Raw genomic sequence first — 22,858 nt, forward strand, 5'->3', positions numbered from 1 at the left:
GTTGGGTTTTAATCTGTCGTAGTGTGCCGCTTCAGCCTTAGCTGGAGCTGTGTATCACCTAACGCGTTTCGATGCGTCTATGCAAATTCGTCAGAGGCTGTCTTGGGTCTGCCCATACATATCTAAGAAAGGTCCAGCTGATGTATATCCATTACAAATTTGCTTCATGACCACTTGTACTGATATTATTAATTAGGCTACAATATGAGATTAAATAAGGTAATATCCACGACAGCCTAAATGATAATGCACCACATGAATATATAATAAAATATTATTGTTACGAATATTAATGAACAATTCATGTTTATTATACCACTAAATATAAAAAATGACTGTCCCCTCTCCTGCACTCACACAGCTGAGATGGGAACTGTATTGAGTATTGAACTCATAAATGCAATTTACTATGTTTGTGAGTTTAACCATTGTTGATTTTATCTTTTTATTAAAACAGTTCTAGCAATATTTCACTAGTAGAGTGCGCCTCTCTTTCTTTTTATATATTATATACATGCATGTGGTGCAGCCAACGAGCTAGAAAACCAGGATAGACCCCCAAAAAGTCGGGACAAAGCCTTAAAAACCAGGACTGTCATGGCTAAACTGGGACATCTGGTCACCCTATATAGCTGAGCGGTTAGGTGTGTTGTGTAGGGTTGGGTGGAGAAAGAGGAGGTTCTTGATGGGATAGGTACCCCGTGGAGGGAGGTTAGACCGCCCAGGGGAGAGAGTAGTATGGTTAACGTCTTGTTTACCTTAGCAGTTAGTAGCCATGCAATGCTTCATCAGCCTCTTACAGATGTAGTATGACTCACTATCCCACGCCGAGGTCGAAGAAGCAAAAGTCTGCAGCACCGAAGACAGTGTCTGCCGTTATCATGTTGCAGGATCTCCACTATTCCAAATGGGACCCCCTGCATTGTTAAACCTCCGATGCCGTGACCACAGCTAGTGATCGTGGCACTGGGGACAGTACGGTTAGCTACATATGTATGTAGGCAAGGGTTTAGGTATTGTAGTTTATGGAAGGTACAGATGCAGTGGCTGTTATTCGAACACTTCACGCGTTGTATACCTAGGAATACCCATGTCATGACGCATGATTTCTTCCAACCGTACCGCCTTTAGACACGAGTGCAGGCGAGTGCAGAAAATGGCATTTTAGTGTTCTGGTTTTTAAACACCTGAAATTGACACAGTAGCACAGTACTGTACACATTACAATTCATTCATTTCATTGCACACAAAGAAACAGAATCCATGAAATTCAAACAAAGCAACCGCGATAAACACGTGTGCCTGGGGCGATTGGCCGCGGTAATGCCGCATGGAATACAGCAGAGCACACAAAAACAGCTCTGTGATTTGTTCGAATAACGGCCGCTGCATCTGTAGTAACCTGTTGGGTACCTAGGCAATTGTAGACTCGGGCATCAAAGGGGTTAATTAATTTTTCTGCTGTAGGATTTTTCTAAGAACTTTTATTACCTAACCTTATGGCAGATGCAGATGAGATTCCCCTCCCCATTACATCGCTAGTGGTACAGTAATTAACTCCTATTTAAAGGTGCAGTTAATTACTGCATAACTATCACAATTATCATATCGCAAGTGTTAAATGGTTACTGCAATGTTAATGAGTTAGGCAACAACATTCCAGTAAAAACGTGCATTAGAGTTTGATAAACGTGCATTAGAGTTTGATAAATCTAAGCCTAAGAATTTTTAAAAGTTGAAATACTTACTGTGGGCTTGTCTGTTTTTTTTAGTTATATTATTTAAATGTATTTTGTATTTATTTAATGTAGAAATCAACTATATTTAACCTTTTAAAACATTACTACTGCTGTCTTACTCGCCCACAGATGGGACTATAGTTTTTTTTAAATATATACTGTATAATAACTTGTACTTACCTACTGTATAGGAAAAGTAAGAAACTTATGACGGCAATATAGTGATGTATACCAAGTGTAACAGTGTTTCTCCCACCCTATGGGAGATCCCACAGGTACCAGGTGTATGGTGCATGCTACCTGTTGGTGCACAAGGGGCTGATGTGTCTGCCTATGGTTGTGGGGACTGCAGGACCGGCTTCTGGGGTATATACCCGATATTCACTCCATGGTACACAGCGCCTTCATCTGCCGTAAGCTCCAGATGTATGGAGGTGATCTCCTACGGTAGAAACAGTTATCTCTAACCCCAGTAAGATCACACACCAGGCAGGAGGTATATTCAACTGGAACAAGTATATTCCTGTACACTTCACAGCAACACAGCAGTTCACTGCCTAATACAGTCTCTGTTCTGGTCTCCCAAACTCAGGATGGTCCCTGGAACTTCACTATGGGTTAAGGGCCCCCACAGCAGTCTTTGTTCTTCCTCAGCTCTCTAGCAGGACAGGGGTATACAGTAGGTAATCACTCACTCTCCACCTTAAGGAAGAGGACCAGGCCCTGCCAGTGCTCAGCAGGCCTGTGTGATACCTTGTCTCTCTCACGGTAGAGACACACAACTCAATTTGGGGTTGCATTTCCTTTAAGTACAGTATGGGGAAGGTACCAGGTCTGAACCCAGGATTGGGCAGAACACAGATCCAGTCACTCCTCCTCCCCTGTCACTCAAAAGACTGCATGTGTGGGGAAAACCCATGATTAGTACTGGCACTGCCTTCTCTTACCAGGACTTGCATGCCAGTGATGGCAGAATGGTAGCCAGGAACCAGCAAAAACGACACAATTAAAAACTATGTGATTGAACTTTAAAAAAGAAAATTAGGCAAAAGCTGAAAATGTATCCTGGAAATGTTTGTAACATTGTAATTGTATGATGTGTTTCACTACCCACATATCTGTCTTGTTTCTTTCCTTATTCAGTGCTCTTTGCAAATTGATAATTTAACATGCAGGGGGTGTAAATAAATATAATCACCTTATCACTGCGGTGGCGAAAACCGGCTTGACAATGAAAATAACAACAAAAGAAATAATTAAACTTTCAAAAATGATTTAGAAACAGTTCAAGTTGTCTTTTTTAAGGAACTAATCCCCTATGTTTAACATATTATCCCTGCCATTAGTTAATTTTGACCCTATATTATATGGTGCATCAGCATTAATCTTCTTTTTACAACAATTTTGGTATTTTCTTATCTTTCTATCATATGCACTGTACAATCACCAGTAAATGGTTATTCTAGATCTCTACACCTTTCAGATGTCTTTAAAAATGTCGATGAGCACTTCATGAGACATATATTACATTTTGATTTCTAGCCTGGAGAAGGCTTTAGAGACAAAATATTTATCTGTAATCTCGTTTTCTCCTTTAAACATGTGGTTTATCAATATCCTCAGTCAATTTACTGAATATAGCAAAGTCTTAACAGGTTTGAGTAGTGCCAAATGTCTCATAGTTATAACAGGATTCCCAGTCAAAGCCAATGCTTTTATGCTCAAGTATTATGTACATACAATTAGCCGACATAATGGAATAACTGCACTAAAATAAACAAAGGACCATTTTATTCAATGTTTGCAAACTATCTGTTTTCAAAATGGAGAAATATCATAAATAAATAATTTCTTTGATGATCATAGCTGTTTGCATTACCATGGTCTTACACAGACATTTATTATATGGGTTAATTTTTAATGGAGAGGTTTCTTACTATAACTGTTATGCTATTTTATTTTGCTTGCACAATTATATGCCAAACTTCCACTTTAATAATGTATTGTTTCATTATGATGAGCTTTTAGCATTTTCCTTTTCGAGGCATAGTTTATTGTACCCTACGTACAGTATGTGTATCCTGTGGTATTTGTTGTTGAGCTTTTTACAGGTTTCAGGGTCAAATGTAAAACACAGTAAATTATTAATCAAGTAGTAAAGATGGTAGAGAAGGTGATACATTACTGAGTATACTCTCAGTGCAAATTTTACATATATTGCTAAATTTAACTATGCGCTTAAGCAGAATTTCCATTTCTGTAAACCCTGCCTTGCACATAGGCTTTTTGGGGAAAAGTGGGTATCCTGGATGTACCAGGAGCAGTCCCCTCTGAAGCACTTTCACACACCTTATCACTGACTCAGTCCAGGCAGGTATATAATAGAACAAGGGTCCTTTAGGCTAAGGCCCCGCTCCCTCAGTCAGCGCGCCCGCACTGCAGACAGGCGGGGCGCTGACAGACACAGACCGCGATATGCGGTCTGTAGTGAGCGGGAGCCGGAGCGGCAGGTGGGCAGGAGTGGGGGGCGTAGCTTGAGCGGAGGGACCTGCTACTCCCCCCCCCCTCCCTCCACGAGGTCAGGCTGTAGGAGGGAGCTGCTGCTGGAAGGTAAGCAAAAGCAACACACACACACACTACCTTGCTTCCTGACAGTTCCCGCTCCCGCCCCCACCGCTGATTGGCTCATCAGCGCACCACGTGACATGTCGCCGCTCGGGATCACAATTTTCTTGCATCCCCTGGCGGTTGACGCGTCACAGTGCGTAGTGAGCCAGCAATGAGGGGGGACTGGGACCGGCTCGGGAGGATTCCCCTGCTCGTGGAAAACGCCCACGCGGCCGCCCGCGCCGCCGGGCGCAGCGGGTCCCAGCCCTTATTCAAGCAGTCACTGCATGATGATACTACAGCGGTGGAAGGTCTCAGAGGCTCCAGGCCTCTGGAGGATGCTTGGCCCAGCTAGTACAGGGCATCTGCTGATCTAATCAGATGTTCCCCCAGCCCCAAGGGCTGAGAGTGAGCACGCTCATCCCTGATGGGAGAGACTCACAGTTCTACTGGTCTCTTCCTCCTCCAGACCAGGACTGACTAAATTTGGCACTGCCCCTCATCATGAACCAGGAGGGGCGGGTTCATGGTCTATACCTATTCCTGATAGGCTTACACAGGCCATGAGTCACCACCACACTTATTTCCATCAGAGAGCATGTAGGGAGGGGGTCACAAGCCCACAGCATTGACCTGTCACAGCCTGCATCTAGCAGGAACTTACATAACAGGGGGAAAGACAGGCAGAATAGACATACCCTGTTACACATATATTTTAAAAAAACTGAAATACAGAACTGTTTTTTAATTTTGCTTGGTCATACATACAGTAGCTTTCTTTGCTAAATGCAATGGCTTCTGGGTAGCAATACCCATGTCTGTATCTTGAAAGTGTGTTAACACTTTAATCCATTAAATGTTTTTTCACCATGTCATCTTTTTTACATATCTACTTCTTTTATATCTTGACCCACCTAATGACTTGCCACTCCATGCCTTTAACTACTCCCCTTTGAATTACAATTGTAATATTTCTATATGTTTGGATTATGGGTTTATCTCCAGTATTTATCCATGCTTCAACATCTCTTTGTTAATTGTCAGCGTTGCCAGGATGAAATGGTCCATGTAATCCTATTACTACTTGAGAAGTCGTTGCATGTATTTTTTTCCTTATTTATCTTGAGGTTTTTTTTCTTGCCATCACATAATTCTTTTAAGCCTTTGAAATAAACGTACTTGATGATGATTCAGTATAGATAGCCTATATATCCATAACGTATATCCCACACAAAAGTCGTGAAATATAACCAATGTGTTTTTATTTTTGTTGTAATATGGTTCTGAGATGTATCTCTTCCTTTTTGTCCACTAACAAGAAAAGGAAGCCCTGACACTGAAACAAACAAAAACAGACAATTACAAATATTTCTAAATAAAAAAAGCAGATTGCATTTTTAAGATTAAAGCCTGGAGCATTCTGTATGTATAATAAATATGTCAGATCTTTGCAAAAAGCAAATATGAGGAAAAAGTAGAAAACATGTTTAATATGCATCATTATGCATCTCTTTGAAAGCTCCAAAAAATGTATTGTTTCAGAAATTGGGTAAGAGAAGTAGTACAATCTCAAAATTGTCTACAGTATATACAGTGTTCAGAAAAACACAGGACCCCTTTTAGTTTTTTTCATAGCTTGTAGAAAAATGCAACATTGTTCATGAAAATGTATTGAATTATAGGTTTCTCACAGAAAATTATTACATTTAAGAATTATTTGATAATCTAATAAATATTCTTTGGTGATGGCGCGATTACCTCATCAAGTGCATAGTTACAAAATGGTGTTAAGCGAAGAAGATAAGCACCTTTTAAAGTGCTTGAGACAAAGCAAGAATTATGGTACAAAATGCTTGCATAAAATGTTTCCTAATAAAGGATGGTCGCTAGGAGGACTGAACAATCGAATTAGTAAAACAACGTATCATTCAGGGGAGGGAGCAGTTGGATCAACGCATTAGCGATTAGAAATCATTCAGTTCTCGTCTTCAGGCGTGCGTTTCAGCAGATGGACGACATTTTGAACACACACATTTAACTCAAATGTTATAGTAATCTTAGTTTTTCAGATTAGATTACAACAGTTTAACACTTTTATGAGCTACAAAGGAAAAAATTATATTTTTTCATTTAATGAACATGAACCTACTGCAGTATATCTGGTACTTGTTGACATAATACATTAACATCAATTTAAGCAGTTGATTGTCTACATTGTACTTCTTATATAGTGTTAGTGTTAATCTACATCAAGGGAGCGCAAACTTTTGGAGCTGTGCCCCCCTTCCTGCTCCCCCTCGCGCCCCCTTACCCTGTTTGGCGGCATCAAATGATGCCGTCGGGTCCACGGAGATGGACATATGAAGTTACTCTGCATTACACCGTGGCGTCATTTGACGCCGCGTTGCCATGGCGACGCGTCACAGCAACTCTTGAGACACACAGACAGACATAATGAAACCTGTACCTGTATAAAATAATTATATATATATATATATATATATATATATATATACACTTTTTTTTCATTATTATTATTTTTTTCCAAAATTAGCAAAAGTTTGTGCCCCATAGACCTTAGAATCTAATTTTTGGTGTCAGATGCAAAGGTGTGTTAATTTCCTAAAATCAAATGCAGGTGTGCCACTGGGATTTATCTAGTTTAAAGGTGGTTTACCCACCACTTAGCTATTCTTAGCTATCATAAGACTGTGCTAGTTTATGAATAAGGGTTGCCTAGTTATTTGTTTAGCACACAGCCTTCCTAAACAAATTATTGTAGAATGTCAGTATTCAAATAATATGCTAATTATGGACTTTTTTTTTTTAACCCTTTTGACACATTTATCCCAAAAAGTGTTTGATTATCAAATGAAACAATATACCTACTGTATGTATAGATACCACTAATAGTATGGGTTTCCAGAAATCATGTAACACTCACTAATACTTAAAAAATGTCATTGCAGTCATTTTGCCATAATAAAAGCAAGGGAAATAATGTGGACGAGGAGAAGAAAAGTGAGGCCCTTTCAACATGTTTATTGCTGTATTAATACTTTGCCACTTTTACAGTGTTTAAAGTTTGAGCTGTTTTTTGTGGTCTTACGTTCCTGTGATTGCTTACATGAGCCTTACAGGGGAATATATAAGCAGGATTGTTGACATTTGCTGTCTGGGACAGAACGGAATTGTGCAATAACTTTGATGACCAACCTTTCAGATCCTAAGACTTAAGGCCTGTGATCATAATGTTAGTTGAGAGGTCAACTTACATTTTAAAATCCTTTAACCACTGGTACTAGAAAGGAAATATCTTTAAGCATTACGTTTGTGGCATACAGTACATTGGCCACTCTCCACATTCCGCATTGAAGGCTAGAAGAGATCAGAATGCAGCTTGGTGTCAATATTGCCTCCAGTTAAAAAAGCAATTATGATATGGTGGATATCTGAGAACCCCAATGCCAAAGATCAGTGATCCTTGCTATCTCAATAATTGCTCTGACATTTTTCAGCAATCCCCTATCAGAGTCTGAAGGAATATTTAGCAAGTCTCTATTCAAATGCTGAAAATTCAAAGGTAGCTAAAATGTTCTGCACTAAAGTTTTTGGTCTAGTCCGTACATTTACAATTGGTAACCTAAAGAGAGGAGGTGTGGTAAGCTAGGCCACACAGTTGAAAAATTGAACCAACAGCTGATAAAGCAGCAATTTGTCCTCCTCTTGTAATGTTATTTATTTTATTTGAAATGGGTGATCCTGGTAGAGTATGACCGCAATGCTCTTATTCTGCTAGGGGAAATTGTTAATGTTTCCTACTATATATCTCCAATTTCAAATGTAATGCCATTGCAAATGAGAACTCCTTCATCAGATAATGAACATTAAGTCCTATTTACTGAAATACTTCCCATTAAAGCAGAAGTTCCACTCATTTTAGTTTTTAATAAATTGTGTGATACAATAAACAGATTATCTCTGGGCCCCATGGTTCCCTACATATATAGTTTAGTAGATGCTGGAAAAGTTTTACCAATACATAACCACAATGTCATATTCTCTAGTGATAGGACAAGAGATAGGACAAATCCCCTTCCTGGGTTTTCCCGGGCGTTTCTTTCAAAATCCGGTGCAATTTCGGATTGTACCAACTTTAATCCGATGTCGGATTTAAACGTAAATCCAGTCCACGGTCAGTGGTTATATTGAATCCAACGTTGGATTGCAAAACCAATATAGGGCGGATGAATGTGCCGTAGTATTAAAAAAAGAAAACGGCGACGGATTAATCTTCCGCCACAAATCTGAACCAGAGGTATATAGCAGCAGCATCAGCCCCTAGCCAATATACTAATACCTGTGGCAACTCTAGTAATGGAATGGGGCACTTATTGGTAGTGACTGCTGCTATTGTTGTCCTGCGTCACACTGGCACACTAGGTGCACTGCAGAGAGTGAATGAGGGAAACTAAATGTGTATAAACTTAGCTTGAAAATAATTGACAGTATTCTTATTAATATTATGGTTATTAAATATTAATATACTTAGAGATAATTCAGTTACTAGACACAGAAAGAATACACGAGCACAGACCACTAAGTTCAGGCAAGCCGCAGCCCAGGAGTGGACTCTGGACACACACACACGCAGGGGTCAGTCCAGTCCCTCACAGGTTAATGGTTCAATTAGAAGTTTTATTACGTAAATATATGAATGTTTGAGCTATAGTACTGTACTACAGCAGCATCAGCCTAACCAACCCACGGCTAAACCCTGCAGTGCCTACAGCCTCAGCTTGAGGCTGCACCACTATTCCTTTTCCTTGGCTCCTTTCCCTATTATAATTCAGTTTTTGAGATTCAGAGTCAGTTTTCAGGTTTGGATTACTAATCTGACTAGTAGATTCTTAGTGATAGCAAAACAAAATGTCTGATTTGACTTTTTGAGACTCATCCATGTAATTCCGCGGCTGACAGGAACTGCCCAATACGCGTCAGATTGAAATTTGCCCATCTCTAATCTTCTGCTGTCTGCAAGAGCAAGTGCTGAAAAGGAGATCCAATGCACTATGGATTTGCTGAATAGAAAAATGTATTGTGCCACACAACGTTTCGACCGTAAGGTCTTTATCAAGTGACAGGCATAAAGACCTTATAGTCGAAACGTTGTGTGGCACAATACATTTTTCTATTCAGCAAATCCGTAGTTCATTGGATCTCCTTTTCAGCAGTTCAGATTCGGATTACCAGGACAGGTACCCCTTAAACCAGCAGCACCGGTAATATTGAATGTATTATTTGATTGTGGTGTGCATCATATCACCTTTGTTTAGTCTGCAAGAGCAAGCCTGATCCTGGAGGCCATATTGTTATCCAAGTAAGTATTTTTCTCAGGAGATTTAAAATGTAATACCTTGGGAAACAGGGATCACTGAGACCGTGAATATCGTGATTGGAGAAGGTAGGTGTTAAAAATTTCAACACAAAAATAAATAAAATAATTATAGTCTCAAATTTTTAATTGAATTAAAAACATCACCATCACAAATACAATTTCTGTGACAATACAGTCACAAAAGACAAATAAGTTTCACTTACAATGCGCGTGCTCAGCACACACAAACTTTTTTTGTAGAGGAAATACTAATGAATGCAATGCTGACTCAAAAGAAATACACCAATATTTACTAGGTGGTGCTATGTTGTAAAATACAAGACAAAAAAGCCCCAATGCTACATTCAATATGACCAATTATATAGTCAAATACTGTACTATGTTTTTCTTCTCACAAGTAAGAGTTATTTAGTTAACTCCACTGGCCAAAACATAACAAGGTGCATCAATGCCATGGTAAACCCTTTTCTGCAGGTCCTACACTACCTGCAGTAGTTTTGTATGGCATGGTGCTCAAAATCACGTGAACTCTAAAAAAAGCCTTTAGTATAAGGTCATAAATGTCCACAATGCTGTAATGTTTATCCACAATGAAACAGTCCGTGTATTATTGTGCTAAAGAGGAATACGCACCTAGTGGTGTCCATCAGGTGACCACAGTATGTGCGCACAATGATAACCTCTGTATAGCATACAATGTACTTAATGATACTAGAGCAGGGTAACTTATCTCAGGGCTAAAGCCCATTACCCAACCACCCTCTCAGAACAGTCCAGCGAATCCAAGGCGTGCAATATTAATTGTGTTGAAGATCCAGAAAATGATGGGTAGAACCAGAGCACAGCCAGGGTAAAGAAGAAAAAATGAGAATAATCCAGGGCAACTCAAAAATGAAAAATGTATTAAGCTCAAGTGGATAGCAGGTGAAAATGCACCTACGCGTTTTGTGTGCAAGCCCTGTATCAAGGTGATAAAGTGCTAGTGCACGAAATGCGTAGGTGGGTTTTCATCTGCAATCCACTTGAGTTTATTAAATTTTTCCTTTTGCAGTTGCCCTGGATTATTCTCATTTTTTAAGTGAAACATCTTTGCCGGCACCAAGGTAAATTTGCTCCGTGGAGATGTCAGTAATGACGTAATAGTCGGCAAAAGAGCCCGTCGTTGCGCATTATTGTGGGAAAAAGAGGCGCTCGGTGCATTTGTAGCACCTGACAGCGCTCGGAGCATGCGCAGCAGCCATAGCTCAGCGCATGCGCAGAAGCCGTAATTCGGTGCATGCTCAGCAGCCACCGACGCTCGGCGCATGCACACAAGAAACAGCAGACACTTGAGAGATGAAGACACGGAGACACATACATACACACACACACACACACAGAGACACACACACAGAGACACACACACACAGAGACACACAATGAATTCACAGTTACTATAAATATAGAAGTGCAAATAGCTAAAACAGGGGGGGGGGGGTGCCGAGCACGCACGTTTTAAGTCAAACTTCTTTGCATTTTGTCACTGAAATTGTGTTTTGATTTTTAATTAAAAACATCACCATCACAAATACAATATCTGTGACAAAACAGTGACCAAAGACAAAGAAGTTTCACTTAAAATGCTCGGCAAACACACACATTTCTTCTTCTTTACCTTGACTGTGCTCCGGTTCTATACATCATTTTATGGATCTTCCTACACTACCTGTACATGTAATCTTCGCCTTTCTCTGGGTGCAAGAAATGTCTCAATCGACTGGTCATTCACAAGTGGGCCAGGACCTGCTAGTTAAAAGTGGGATCATGGGTGAGTTTAAAACCAAGGAGGATTTACCTTGGCATGGTTGCAGGCTTGTATTGCTTTGGCTAAACGATTTAACTAAATTACCCTTACTTATGAGAAAAACAAATTGTATTTAACTATATCATTTGTCATATTGGATGTAGTATTGGGACTTTATGTCTGGTGTTGTATACACTATGTCCCGATCCCAGAAGTATTCCTATTGACACAAATATATATGATGTAGTGGGTTTGGGTTTTGAGCTTGCTGGGACTGTGTATTTGTATATGCTGTGAAACACCTCTCGGTGTTAGAAGACACTTTATTGCCCATTAAGGTGTCTTTTAGTATAGCATAGCTATAATGTATACCATTTTTTTTTATATCAAGCTAATTTGAAATATAAGTATTAATGGTGGCATGAACAACTATAATCCTCTTATGTATTACCTTACAACATATCAGCCACAGATAGGATTAGTGCCTAGTCATACAAGGAAAATGTATTCTGGTGACCTTTGCTTCACAGAATTAAACTGAAAAATGATTCTATAATTGAAACCCAGCATATGATTATTGGTAGCTATGGTACAGAGAATTTTACCTTTAATCTACCCCTTAGCAAGCCTGCAATGAACATTACAATGAAAAGCTTCAAACTCTGCTAATAATATAGAACTGCTCAAGAAGTCCAGCGATGGCATTTAATTCCACCACTGTCCTAAACAGACTGCACAAGAGAAATAATTAGAAAATAATAAATTCATGCCTTCAATTCCTGTTTTGAATTTACAATGAAAATCTGATTAGCTGTCAGAGTCACCACATTTTATATGAACATAGGCAAGCGAAAAGGAAAAGTATAGCAACGAGGAGCATATTTAATATGAATTCAACCACTATTCTAGAAATAATTAAAAGCACCGCAGGGTCCAATAATTTTATTTATGGAGCTTCCTGGTTTCTTTTTTATATGGTGCAATAAAACATCATATTCAGAGACAGCAGGCATATCCTATATACCCACTATTTAACAATGGGCGAACATTTGAAGAGATAAACAGTTTTTGGCTGCACTAAAGAATTGGCAATAGGCATCCTTTGTCATAAGCTATATTTTTAGTTGTTAATGAAAATACTAATATCTGATTTTACAATAAAATTCACAAGGAAACACACAAATAGGGCATTCGGAAAATGGGCCTCGAAATGTGGAATGTTTGGTAAATTATGCCAGCACAGGTGAGAGGTGAAAAAAACATTTTGCAGCAGAATGCAAATCTGATTCTTAGCTGCCTATTCCGCTAGCTGTGAGAAGTGCATATCCGTGAGGGCTGATTCCTTTTCCCTCGGGTATGCAGTTTGTCGTATTCTAACAGGCTTTTTTAGAAGCGGTTTCGTTACGGCTCGGCAAATCCAATCGATATGGCCAAACGGCTCAAACTCGCACATTTTGCAAACTCGCTGGAATTCTAGTCGCTTCGTTAAGTCTTAGGCTGCGCTTATAGTGCCAGCGACGGTGATGCGCGGCGATGTCAGGCTACGGTTGCTGGAAAAATCAAATTGAGATGACTTCCAGCGATCGCGACCAAGCCGTCGCTCCGACGCGCTTACTATAAGCGCAAGCGACGGCGGCAATGCATTTGTTTTGAAGCAACATCGCTGCAACACGAGAAGGGGGCGTCCTCCCCGAACTGGATACAGGGGAGCAGCATTCCCCAGCCTCCAGGCTATAAGAGAGTGATGCAGCAAAACTAACAGCAATTTATTCCTGTTCCTCAATTAGGAGAGCAGGTGAAGGAAACCAGAACCATTGTAAAGTCTCTATTGATTTCCTATCCACCAGTCTTAGTGACTGTGAATCTGTGGGGCGGATCACATCCACACTTTGTCCACACCATGTCTGCACTTTCTGCTATAAATCAGACACAAAGCTGCCTACTATCCTGGGACTAAGTCACATAACCTCCCCCCAGCTTGCACCTATTGGGGTGAGCGACCATGGATATATATTTATGAAAAGAAAAGGCCACTAACTAACTTTTTGTACTATACTGTAAGCTACCAATACTTTTAGAAGATATAAATCTTGTTACAGGCCGTCAAGCCTTTGTACTACCTATATTTACAAAGAAGAGAAAATACAATATTGCAACATGAATGCACTGCATACTCTAGAGGCTTAAATACAATATAATTGCACTAGCGAATTATGTTATAATGCTAAACTGTCCGTGACATAGTCCGCACGTGTAACCTAATTGTGTGTTTTTTTTTTTTTTTTAAACTTCCAGGCTCCTTCTATCCACAGACTTCATTTCAACGCCCGCTGCATCCTGCAACTGACTGGACTATTTCTATAGCCTCTGACGAGACACGTGGACCGGATTCTCCTTGGCTCCACACTGTGGTCCATTGCCCTTCGTCACCTCTGCTTTTCAATCTTTGAACATTCTAGGCTTTTCTTACTGAAATGTCTCCTCTCAAGACAATTTCCACTCTCATCAGAAATGTTTGATTTCCCTTTTGGGGCAATTACCTGGCCTTCGGGTTTTGGAGACCTGATTGCTTCTTTATAAACGCGGTCATATTAATAACTTTATCAGGATTTCCCATCCACTATGTGTTTTCAGGAACTGCCACCCATTTGGCTAAAACATCTTCTGTGGTGGCCTGGGTGTTTTCATTAGTTTGATAATCATCTGAACACAGCAAATGAAATTGAGGATCTGGATTTTTGAATTCAAGATCAAGGAGTTCATTCTCAGTATTCTCAGGAGGGTGCCTATCTGCTTCTGGAATAACAGCAGCACTATCAAAATCAATTGTTTCTCCTTCCTCTTTGTCATCAGTGAGGGCATTGATTTCATTTTCTATGGTCTCCTTTTGTGACTAACGTCTCTTTTTTAGCATTGGAATCTCTTTCTCCAATTTAGTACTAAATATCCATTCTCTGTAATCCTGTTCTCTATTTCTGACCTGCAGCTGTCGACCTTGTCCAGCTCCAGCTGCAGCCAGGCCCTCTCATTGGCTGTGAGTGCAGTGTCAGGCTGGCCACTTAACTCATTAACTTACCCCAACGGGAGGATCACTGGACCTCCAGTGACACTTTTCTGCAGCAGTGACACAGATTGTTGCAATCTGCACAAGAGAGTTTGTGTGCACTTGTGCAAAAATTGGCAGCCAGGTACCCCCTGGGCTACTAATTCCCTACCTAACACATAAGCCCTGGTACCAGCGCAGGCAGTGTTATAGTTAAATCTACTCCCTGCTGCAGTAAACAGCTCCCTTGAACGACAGAGGGGGGGGGGGGCCCTAAGGCCTAGGTACTGCCCATATGGGGCTAAGACCTGGAGCCCCTCCCTGGTAACAAAAAAACAGGGGCTGCAGCCCCAAATTCAGTTGTTCTTCCCTCAACCCTCATGGGAGTGGGGTGTTATTCTAGCTTGGACCAGGGACCAGGTGTCAGGCCTTCCCTCCCTCAGGGGAGTGGGAGCAACTACTCCACAAGGCAGTGTGTGAAATCAGGACAGACCACTGGGGCCTCAAGCCCCTGGGGTTGATTCCAGGGACACAGAGAAGATAATGTGCTGTAAGGAATGTTGTGATGAAGTGTGTTCAATAAATATAAAGTTTTGTTTTTACTCCTATCTGAGGCTGCAGTCTTTCAGGGGAGGGAAAGAGGTTTTCTGCAGGGACTGCACCTAACTGCGATGGGTCTGTGGCCCTGTGGGAATGGAGGCGCTGTACCAGAGAAGATGAGAGCTAGGGATCACGAAAAGCCTATCCTGTTCATCCCCAATTAACATCGGTGGAAGCTCAGGCCCTTCTGTAAACCTGCAGGTAAGCACCACAACAGAAGGTAGCAGTGAATCTCCCTTGAGTAGTATGTGTAGCTGCTCCCACTCCGTTGAGGGATGGGAGGTCTGACACCAGTTACACAATCATAAACAACAGTTGGGAAACAAAACCACTAACTTACTAACACAGAAATACACACAGTGCAAGTATAAACTTACAAACTGACAATAAGATAAAATAAGGAAAAAAGAAAAAAAAGGACAACTCAGTCAGAAATTCCAATACAAATCGCACCAAAAACTAAACTAAAAAGAGAATGCACACAATGCACACCAGGGATTAAGTAATTGTCATTTAATAATAAAAATACACAAATAATACTGAGGGGATCCAACCCCACCTCAGTAACAATTGTTACACAGCTAGGTTACAGTGACCATACATATGAACCCTGAAATACCTATATCCCTAAACAGTATAACACATAAAATATAATAAAAGTAAACAGTAAATATAAAACAATAATCCAAGATGGTTTAAGGAAAAACCGCCATAGAGGACTATCAAATAGCTGACAGGGGGAGACGGTTACTCACACTGAAGCAGAAATGCGGGTCCACGGTGACCGTATGAAGATCCGGATCACGGCAGCGCAGAGATGGAAACACCGCATGTGCTTCCTGCAGGCACCGTCTCAGCCCGTCAGCAAACACACGCAGAATGACCTGTCGTGACCTCTACGCGTTTCGCACTACATGCTTCGTTCATTCTACGTTCATCCGCGTGTATTTGTATGGGCGGCAACCAATCGAATGGGATGGCCCAAGGCAAACACCCTGTAAGTGCCATAGACTGGCAAAAGTGATGTAAGCTCTTATACAGAGCCATAGCTATTAGGCACAACCCCCATAGAATACGTGCAATGATCATGAAGTAATCAAAGCAAGGCGGATGGTAGTTAGCACATAAAAAGCTACAGAACATAGGACTGTCATGCATAAAAAGGAAGAATAATGTATATTATGATGGAAAAATCACACAGTATTAGTACATATACCATAAAATCTATATCATTATTAAAAAGGACTTCTATAATAAAAATTCCCAAAAAGGATTCACTAAACATTTCATTCATCACCTTAAAAATGGAGTTAATTCAATAAATTCATTGAAACCAGTGGGGTATCTTGTTTGCATTTCATAAACCCAATACTGTTCCCGTTTTAATAAGTGGTTTTCTCTATTTCCCTGTCTGATATTTAATGGTACACTTTCTAGTCCCTTAAATTTAATACAGCCAGGATCGTTATTGTGAACCTCTTTAAAGTGTTTTAATAGCAGGGTAAGTGGCATACCTTTGGCTATTATTTTTGGTATGTTTTTTACATTTCTTAAATGTTCTAACATACGCATTTTAAGTGGTCTTTTAGTCTTACCAATGTACTGTAAATTACAGCTGCACTGCAAGACATAGACCACATGCGTTGTCAGACAATTAATGAAACTTTTCGTATTGTAAACAGATTTAGTGACACAAGACGTAACAGTTTTCTCTTTGCTAATATGTTTGCACGCCTTGCACTTTCCGCATTTATATGTGCCCATAATTCCCAAACGTTTCTTAATATCACCAGATATTATGGTGTTACTGATGACTTGGCTTGGGGCCAACATGTTTTTCAAATTGGGTGCACGTTTAAACACTATACCTGGCTGAGACTTTAGTTGGGGACCTAAAATGGGGTCCATTTTAAGTATACCCCAATGTTTCCGCAGTATTTGTCTAACACTATGGTGCATCTCACTAAATTGGGTAATAAAAGGAGGTATTTGGTTATTTTTACTTTTATCAGTCTTTCTGTGATGATATTTCATCAGGGAGTTTTTTGGAATTTTTTCCATTCTTTTCAACGAGGAATCTTTCAGATCCTCATCATATTTTTTATCAAAAAATCTTTTTTTTGAGAAACAGGGATTGTTCTCCAAACTCCTCAACCTTGGAGTCGTTTCTCTTCAATCTCACAAATTGATTGAATGGAATGTTTTGGACCCATCTCTTGTCATGACAACTGAATGGGTCCAGATAGGAGTTAACATTAGTGACTTTGAAATGTGTTTTCGTATGAATAATGTTAGCTTCAATGTAAATCTCTAAGTCGAGAAAGTGAATGCTTACCGCACTATTATCACCACTAAATTTCAAGTTAAAATCATTAACATTCAGGAGGGCAACAAAATCAAGATATGACTCCTCACTTCCCTCCCACACAATGATAATATCATCGATATACCTCCTCCACAGCTTGAGCTGCGGAGGAGGACACCGAAGAACCACAAGTGACTCCCACTGTCCCATATACAAATTGGCGAACGATGGGGCAAAAGTAGTCCCCATCGCCGTCCCCAAGATTTGTAAAAAATAAAGGGAATCAAACAAAAAATAATTGTGACCAAGAATAAAGTTAATGGATGTAAGTATAAACTCAATCTGTGTGATGGGTAACCTTTCAGCTACTTGATAGTCCTCTATGGCGGTTTTTCCTTAAACCATCTTGGATTATTGTTTTATATTTACTGTTTACTTTTATTGTATTTTATGTGTTATACTTTTTAGGGATATAGGTATTTCAGGGTTCATATGTATGGTCACTGTAACCTAGCTGTGTAACAATTGTTACTGAGGTGGGGTTGGATCCCCTCAGTATTATTTGTGTATTTTTATTATTAAATGACAATTACTTAATCCCTGGTACGCATTGTGTGCATTCTCTTTTTTGTTTTTCAGGGTGTTTTCCCCCCTTTTTAGGGGGGACCACCTTTTGGTGGGAGCTGCTTAGGGAGACGCTCCACACACGTGCAGCAAAGGGATTTTCCATTATCAATCAACTGCAGCACGAGCGCTGAACATCCTGTATTACCTGCTTCTAAAAACTAAACTACCTGCAAATGTCAAAGCCCCGTCTGCTTCTCCTTCACTCCCAACAACACAGACACATTCTGCCTAACATGGCTACTTAATATACTGTGCTTGATGGAGGATTTTGCGAGGTTATGGCAATTCCGCTTCAAACCAAAACAAAGTTAAAATTGCACACATTCCCCGTTTATTCACACAGAATTATACTTTTTAACAGACGTGATGTAAAAGATGCAATTTGTGTTAGAGGATAGGGTGCATTTCCACATTTGAACCCGCTATTTATTGCCTTGTCAAATCGCCTGCTTTGACAAGGACCAGATCGCGGGTTCTAGAATAAGCCCCTTAACCTTTTTAGTTATTTAATTAACTGAGGATCGCACAGTTATAAAAGGCTAGATATCTTGAGCTGTACATTCTGTCAAGATCTGACAAACTACCTGTACTACTCACCTTTAAGCATGCCACAATATCCTGTGGACTGGTGTGTAAATTAAAATATACCCTAGAATTGTGTTGTCATTCTAAAACAAATACTACTGAGAGTGTCAAGGTGCTTTTAAACTTTGGTAAAACATAGTTACATAGTAGTTACATAGTAGATGAGGTTGAAAAAAGACATAGGTCCATCAAGTTCAACCTATGCTAAATTTAGACAACAGATACTTTATCCTATATCTATACTTACTTATTGATCCAGAGGAAGGCAAACAAAAAACCCCATTAAGGGGAAAAATTAATTCCTTCCTGACTCCAAGAATTGGCAATCGGATTAATCCCTGGATCAACATCCTTCCCATTTATACTTATTTGGTATATCCCTGTATACCTATCCCATCTAAAAAGATGTCCAACCTTTTTTTTAATAAATCTATTGTATCTGCCATCACAGTCTCCATGGGTAATGAATTCCACATTTTAACTGCCCTTACTGTAAAGAACCCTTTCCTTTGTTGCTGGTGAAATTTCCTTTCCTCCAACCTTAAGGGATGGCCCCGAGTCCTTAGTACTGCCCATGGGATGAATAGTTATTTTGAAAGCTCATTGTTTTGTCCCCAAATATATTTGTATATAGTTATCATATCCCCTCTTAGACGCCTATTTTCTAATGTAAATAAATCTAATTTAGCTAGCCTCTCCTCATAAGTTAGACTGTCCATCCCCTTTATTAATTTGGTGGCTCTTCTCTGCACTCTCTCTAGTTCCATAATGTCTTTTCTTAGGATTGGTGCCCAAAATTGTACTCCATATTCAAGGTGTGGTCTTACTAGTGATTTGTAAATGGGCATAATTATGTTTACTTCCCTTCCATCCATTGCCCGTTTGATGCAAGATAAGATCTTGTTTGCCTTTGCAGCTACTGCATGACATTGGGCACTATTGCTAAGCCTGCAGTCTACAAGCACTCCTAAATCCTGCTCCATTAAGGATTACCCCAATATATCTCCATTTAATTTGTAAGTCGCCTTTTTATTCTTGCATCCCAAATGCATAACCTTACATTTATCTGTATTAAACCTCATTTGCCATTTTCCTGCCCACGTTTCCAGTCTCTCCAAGTCCAAGATAAATTACGTCCTGCTCTGATTCTATTACCTTACACAATTTAGTATCATCAGCAAAGATGGAGACTTTGCTCTCGATTCCAACCTCAAGGTCATTAATAAACAAGTTAAAAAGCAGGGGTCCCAGTACCGATCCCTGAGGTACTCCACTCACGACTTTAGCCCAACCTGAAAAAGTTCCATTTATGACAACCCTCTGTTGTCTGTCCTTTAACCAGTTTTCAATCCAGGTGCATATATTATTACTGAGTCCAATTTTCTTTATTTTGTACACCAACTTCTTGTGTGAAACCGTATCAGAAGCCTATGCAAAATCTAAGTAGACCACATCAACTGCATTACCCTGGTCTAAATTCCTACTTACCTCCTCAAAGAAACAAATAAGGTTAGTTTGGCATGATCTATCCTTCATAAATCCATGCTGACTATTACTAGTAATTTTGTTTTCCATTACGTGTTCCTGAATATTATCCCGTATTAAACCTTCAAGTAGTTTCCCTACTATTGAAGTCAGGCTTACAGGTAATTGCTGTTGATATAGATAGTTACAACATAAGACAGAAATTCCTGTGTCTGAGTGTCTGGGATCTAAGCACTGCAGTAGAAGGCATATTAACCTTTACAGTGCCCATGGGAACTTTCTCTTTTTTATGGTCTTATCAGGCTAACCGCTGCAATGGAGCAGCCAGCCTGATAGAAATGGAACTGGAGCCCCTACACTTCCGTTTCGGGCATCCGGGGCCTAGGCGCATCAGAGATTGCTCCAGGACTGATTACATGATGTGGAAGTGCCAGAGGTCATGCCAGCACTATAAAGGTTAATCCATATTCACTACTTACCATTCACTACTTACCATCCACTACTTACCATCCACTACTTACCATTAACGTGTTATAGATGTTACACATGAGCTGTACAGGCATACCACGATTTAAGGACACTCACTTTAAGTACACTCGCGATTAAGGACATATCGCCCAATAGGCAAACAGCAGCTCGCGTATGTGCCTGTCAGCACGTCCTGAACAGCAATACCGTCTCCCTACCTGTAACGAAGCTGTGCGCAAGCGGGGAGACTATAGAGCCTGTTACAAATAAGTTTTTTACATTAGTTATGCACGCATATGACGATTGCAGTACAGTAAATGCATCGATAAGTGGGAAAAAGGTGGTGCTTCACTTTAAGTACATTTTCGCTTTACATACATGCTCCGGTCCCATTGCGTACGTTAATGCGGGGTATGCCTGTATTCTTTAGTTGTGATTTTCAGTTCATTTAAGTACAGTACTTGCATAACGGTGAACTCAGGATTTGTAAGATATCACAACAAATCATTCTTTGTGATACCTTTTAGCAGACTAAAACTAGAGTTCTTCAGAGATGAAATTATACTGTGCTGGCTTTCAAAACCTCATAGGATTATAACAATTTACTAAATATGTGTGAAGTATTCATGCACATGTATGAATATGGTGAGCACTAAACACTTGGACACTTCAAAAAAAAAAATCTTAACATTAGAAAAAATAACACCAAGCATCATACACTTATTCACTGATTACATTTGTCCAGAATGTTGCTGGTTGCATCAGATTTAATCAAGATTCTCTTACCTCCCATGGGCTTTAATTAGGGCATAAGTGAGTCACCCCCAGTAGTCTGCATGATTTTTGGTAATCGTTGACCCTTATGGGAAATCTGAGAACCTTAGCCTTTTTCCAACTAATTAGCACTGATTTGCTTTGTGAAATATTTTACAGATGTGCAACTTTCTTTAAAAATAAAAAAAAGCATGACCAAAACCAAATGTGACATGTTCACGCATATAGTATACTTACACCCACTATTATTGATAAGACCGCAGAAGGTAAGTGACACCCCAAATTATGCGAATAGCCTGTGTGTAGAAGTTTTGGGACAGTATAATTTGAGTCCAATATGTTTATTTTCACTAAAATGATTAAGGCTAGAAAACACACTTGTCATCTCTTAGCCTTGAATTTTACAAAACATTTTTTTACAAATTAAAGAATATCTGTGTACAGGTAGAATAAGCACATTTAGGATGTTCTGACCAAACTTTCCACAAATATTCCAAATCCCACACAATAGTTGTGCCTCTATATCAACATACATGTAATATATTTATATTGAACAAATGCAGAGAAATGTCAAGGTCACACAAATGCGCTATTGAGTTGAGTTCTCAGAATCCAATCTTCCTCATTGTTATTACAATTAAAAACTGCTGTTAGTAATTCGAGAATACACAGCTGAAATAGAGAAAACTGAACATTTTCATCCACTGCCTCAGAAATACTGCATTCTGAAATATAATAGATTGATATCATGCAGCTGCCCTACAAGTGTGACTAATAAGGTACACCCATAAATAAGAGCTGTGCGTTCAGAATTGCATTTCGAACCACTTGTTATGCACCTCATACATCAAACAGACACAGAATTCATGGACTTTGTGCACTATGCTGGTTTCTAATAATCCCCAATGTCAATCTAAATGCCAATTCTTATTGTAAGAATAAGCAGTTTTATTACACATGTACAAATGATAATTAGAAGTTCTGTCAGAAATATATCATGTTAATACTAGAGGAAAATTATACCCATAATAGAAGTGCATGCTCATTTATCCTTCATGTTTGATTTAAGTGAAATGTATTCGTTTTGTGTAGACAGAATGTGAATGCAATTGACTGCAGTAGATAAAGTAACCTTTTTATTTTTTATTCACTAGCAGACAAGACAAAAAATATTGATACCCACTATCTAAAAGTATACATTTGTGGACTGTTACCACCAGATTCATGCAGCTCCGTTACAGGTTAACACCCAAATAGGCGTTAACTCCCACTGGAATAAAATCACCAATCTTCATTACAGCTAAGTTAATATCGCAAACAGGGGGCGGGGAGGGACTGGGACGTAGTACTGCAATTTTATGACCTAAGTCATCAATATTGCGGTAATATTTTCTGGGGTGTGATATTTAACACTAGTCGTGATGTGGTAATTAACACAATCGAT

The 22,858-nt window shown here is 39.6% G+C and overlaps 1 protein-coding gene across 1 annotated transcript in view; it reads right to left on the bottom strand.

Moving 5' to 3' along the window:
- NAV3 (neuron navigator 3) overlaps nucleotides 1-22,858 on the bottom strand; it is an 879,638-nt gene that overhangs the window by 716,563 nt on the left and 140,217 nt on the right. The window lies entirely within an intron of this gene.

This window comes from Ascaphus truei, chromosome 5 (genome assembly GCF_040206685.1).
Source record: "Ascaphus truei isolate aAscTru1 chromosome 5, aAscTru1.hap1, whole genome shotgun sequence".
Lineage (NCBI taxonomy): Eukaryota > Metazoa > Chordata > Amphibia > Anura > Ascaphidae > Ascaphus > Ascaphus truei.